Source organism: Hibiscus syriacus, unplaced genomic scaffold (assembly GCF_006381635.1).
Source record: "Hibiscus syriacus cultivar Baekdansim isolate YM2019G1 unplaced genomic scaffold, ASM638163v2 tig00009003_pilon, whole genome shotgun sequence".
NCBI classification, from domain to species: domain Eukaryota; kingdom Viridiplantae; phylum Streptophyta; class Magnoliopsida; order Malvales; family Malvaceae; genus Hibiscus; species Hibiscus syriacus.
In genome coordinates, this window is record NW_024062180.1 from 753,654 (window position 1) to 758,493 (window position 4,840).

General features: G+C 38.3%; 1 pseudogene; it reads left to right on the forward strand.

Moving 5' to 3' along the window:
* Positions 1-255: 255 nt before the first annotated feature.
* On the forward strand, positions 256-4,592 carry LOC120202695 (annotated as a pseudogene).
* The last annotated feature ends 248 nt before the right edge of the window (positions 4,593-4,840 follow it).

Genomic DNA, 4,840 nt, shown 5'->3' on the forward strand with positions numbered 1-4,840 from the left:
GAAAAAAACACATCATTTAAACTCTGCTATCTCGGTCCAAATCGTTCACCACTATCAAGGATAATATTCTCTTTCCTGATTTACCCTTACCTTCCAGTTTTCATAATTTGTTATTATTTTATTAAGATTTAACTGTATATTTGAATATCTTATTATATTCAATTTTCTGTCCCGTGTTGGCTTTTTGCTTCCAAAAACGTTTTAATGGATGCTTCGATCTATGCCCCCTCCAGTTTCAAAGAAATCTCATAGAAAACAAGCCCAATCCCCATGTAAGCCGCTTTTATATTCCTTCATTATATTATAATCCTATATCTTCCCTTTGCTTTGCCTTCTTTCATTTCTTCAAGTGTAATCATAAGATCTTCAATTGTTTTCAGTGTGGTTCTCATCTCTGTGTGCTGAAAGCTGTTTTGTACCCTCAAATTTTTGCAGAAATTTGTTTTTTTTTTGTTTCTAAAAAAGCTTTCATTTCTATATTAAAGATTGGATTTGTTTTTCCCCTTTTGGAAGAACTAGGTTCAATGGGTTTTGATGGGGATCCATGCTGGATCTCTTGGGGTTTTGTTTTTTGGGTATAGTTTACCAGTTCTTTGTTTTATTTAACTAGTCTTGTTTTTTGTCAACTAATCTTGTGTTTTGTGTTTCTTGTTTTCTTCAATTTCTTCTCAGGCTTTTTCTTCTGGGGTTGCTTGTGTGGAAGGAATTTAGAATCTGCCACATTGCCTAGGGCTTAAAAAAGTTTTACTTTTTTTTTAGGAGAGTTTCATGGGTTGAACTCAAAGAATAATGGGTAGCTTAAGAGACGACGAAGAATCTTCATTTTTTGATGCTCACGACCACATTTCGACAATGCCTGGTTTAAATTCTAATTACACAGAGATACACCACAAAGATTCTGGTTTTCATAATTCGTCTGTGAGTATTTTCCAATATGATGTATGGATTAATAGCCCACTGAGTGTCGAGGAACGGCGTAGTAAATTCTTGTACTGGATGAGATCGAGTTTAGACCGAGTTTCTCCGGAGAATTCAGTAGATGCACCTTGTTGGGAAGGGGAATTCGATAGGGTAGTGGAAACTAGTGATGCTGTTTTGAGAACATCTGGCTTTGAAGAGGAATTTTTTTCCAGCCGATTTTCCATTTCTTGTTGGTCTAATGATAATTTTGATTTATCTGGACAGTCAAGTTCAGGAGATAAATTTGTGTGCAGGGAAGGAAACGAGGGTGCTTTGCTTGATGTTGATGAAGTGCAACAGGTTGAGAAGGCTAGTGAGGGTTGGGAAATGAGTGAAGGACAATTCGTAACCAACAAGAAGTCCGAGAGTCCTTGTCTGACATCGCCATCTATTCTACCAATTAGGGACAATGAAGTTGAGAAGAAGAATAAATTAGAGAGAATAGCAAAGAAAGTTAAAAACAGGTGGTTGGGTAGATTGCGTTCAATATATTGTATGGTGGATACACTGGTTGAAGATAATCAATTGAGACGGGATGAAGATGATTCAATTTTGGGGACTAAGGTTCAGAGAGTTAAGGTCCACCAAAGCAGGAAGAAAACAAAGGAACTTTCCGCACTCTATAAGGGACAAGATATCCAGGCCCATGAAGGTGCAATTTTGACAATGAAGTTCAGTCCCGACGGGCAATACCTAGCGAGTGCTGGTGAAGATGGTGTTGTGAGAGTCTGGCAAGTTGTGGAAGATAAGAGATGCAATGACCTTGACATTCCAGAAATAGATCCTTCCTGCATGTACTTCACAGTGAATCATCTTTCTGAGTTGAAACCCCTATTTGTAGATAAGGCAAAAGCAGGTAATTTAAGGAGCATGAGAAAAACTTCTGATTCAGCATGTGTTATCTTTCCTCCCAAAGTTTTCCGGATATTGGGGAAACCATTACACGAGTTCCATGGGCATGATGGTGATATCCTGGATCTTTCATGGTCAAAAAAAAATGTAAGTCAACTGATTTATGTCTATGTTTTCATAATCGCCACCAAATAAGAGAAGGAAGAAGAGAAACTTTCGTCTATGATTCTCCTTTAATGTGTCTCACTTGTGTGTTCATGTTGCAGTGTCTGCTGTCTTCTTCTGTTGATAAAACCGTTCGTATGTGGCAAGTCGGATCTGACCATTGCCTAAGAGTGTTTGCTCATAGTAATTATGGTGCGCTTCTGGTTGATTCTATCTCTGTCTATGTGCTAGCATTATTTAACATGTAATTATCTAATTGCATTTTTATTTTGTCCGTTTTCGGAAATGATCTTGTCCTTGGCCCTAATAAAGGATTACCCCTCTTTTTATGCTGCAGTAACATGTGTTCAGTTTAACCCCCGTGGATGACAATTACTTCATTAGTGGCTCAATAGATGGAAAAGTACGCATTTGGGCAATCTCTAGCTGCCAGGTTGTTGACTGGAGTGATGTAAGAGATATAGTTACCGCAGCTTGTTATAGTCCTGATGGACAGGTTTGTTGATTTTCTTGCACCTTTTTATCCTAGGGGGACTACTGGTTGAGGAGCTTTAAATTTGTTGTAAAGCCTTTCCTTCTAATTTATCCAGGGAGGAATTGTTGGCTCAATGACAGGCAGTTGCCGGTTTTACAATGTGGCAGGTATACCCAATGAAAGGATTTCATATTTATTCACAATGATATACATAGTTGGTAGGTCTATTGGCGATTAGTTTCTTAAACATTTCGTAGAAATTATTTTTTATGGTTGGCATAGGCTTAGAAACATGTTTCTCTCGTGAAGCTGCATTTATAGTTGGTTTGATTCTTAAACAGACCGACTCTTTTGTTGGTTTTCTTCAGACAATCGTTTACAACTGGATGCTCATATATACTTAAGTGGGAAGAAGAGGTCACCTTGCAGAAGGATAACTGGCTTGCAGGTAGTTATTCTTGTCCCTGCTTTTGGTCACTTTATTATAGACTTGTCTCTTAATAGATGAGATGTGCACTTTTTGCTCATTATATATCATTCGATGCAGTTTTTGCTCATTATGTCTTTCGATGCAGTTTTTACCACAAGATTTAAGCAAAGTAATGGTTACTTGTGCTGATTCTCAAGTCAGAATTCTTCAAGGACTCAATGTGATCTGCAAATACAAGGGTATAGTCATCTTGTTTTCTAAACCTTTAACGGTATGATATTGGTTTGTTGTAACTCATCAAACCCGGAATTGTACACTTCAGTTTCTGACATTTATTAATTTTGAATCTGAAACACAATTTTTGTGTTAACTTTTAGTCTGCTGCTAATTCATGCATTCTCTTTCTTACTCTGCAGGAGCATGTGACGGTGGTAACCAGGCATTCGCATCATTAACTCCAGATGGGAAGCATATTTTTTCTGCTTGTGAGGATGCAAATGTATATGTATGGAATTGTGTAGACCAGGATGAACAATCACGTCCTCGTGCTAAAGATGTAAGATCTTTTGAGCGATTCTTCACTAATGCTTCCATTGCCATCCCATGGTGTGGAATGAAAAGAGAGAATGCTGAAAATGGAAGGCAATTTGAAGTATTTAATGAAAATTTACCCGATAACCTTCCTTTTTCATCGCCTTCGTATTTCTCTTTGAGCCATGAATACTTTATAGAGTCTTTTCCCAAGGAATCTGCAACTTGGCCAGAGGAAACACTTCCACCATCCAGCCCATCGACTGTGTCATCTTCAATGCGTAAATCCCAGTACAAGTTTCTGAAATCTTCTTGCCAAAATACATTGAAATCCCATGCATGGGGTCTTGTTATGGTGACAGCTGGTTTGGATGGAAGAATTAGATCCTTCCTCAATTATGGTTTACCAGTACCCGTGTGAAAATACTAGCCGGTTTCCCAGATACTTTGTTGAGCTTGAATAGGCTGACAAGTGACCTCGAGATGTGAGAGCATCGACTGCCATGGCTTGCTCAGAGCTGCATGCTTGATGGCCATGCACAGTTCAGATCGATTGTTGAGAATCTGTGGTTTCATATCGGTGGTCTGCAACTGAATTTGGTTGCAACTAGTGGCCGTGTTGTATGGTTTACGACAATCTTTCTTGGAGTGAGTGACCAAGGTTAGTTTATCCGAATACACTCCAAGTCAATTGTATGAATTGGTTGATTTGTTATTACAAGACATATTTGCCTACCTGCCCTGGAATGGATTTCACAAGTTGTGTTTGAGAGAAGGCAATAGAGATCTTATCACATATATCAGAGGTTTCTGTGGTCGGAGGGCCCTTGTCAACCATCTTCTTCCTTGCGTTAAACTGGAGTGGAGTTTAACCATGATCATTTGTTGGCCGATTAGAACGATTGAATTCGCTTGTCTGCGATTCTGGGTTTGGTTTCTTGGTCATGGAGTTGGAACTTACCTGGTATTATTTTCTTCGAAACGAATCTCTGCCAACCATGGTGCTAGACTTCACACCATTTTTGATGCATTGCAGAGCACGGTTCTAGGTCGGTCTGTGGACTAATGGTCGATACTGACAGCTGAATCCACGGACACTAATCTAGCTTCGTCGGAATTCAGTCTGCTAACACAATTCGTTGATATTTATACAAACACCCAAAAGAGTTGTATCCAGTTTTTAAAAATCTTTTTGAAAGTGGAATCAGCTCAATTGTAATTAGATAAATTTAGTCGGTTTTTCTCCAATTAAATTGTTGTTGTTGGCACTAGGCCATATCAATGTTATGTTGTTGATTTTGATTATTAGTGCCATAACGTTCCATTAATGATTCTTCAACCTATGCCTTACAACAATCGCAGTTATGGCATTGACTTTGTTTTGTTTTATTCCAAAACATATGTAAGGATATTTAAATGTTTATTAT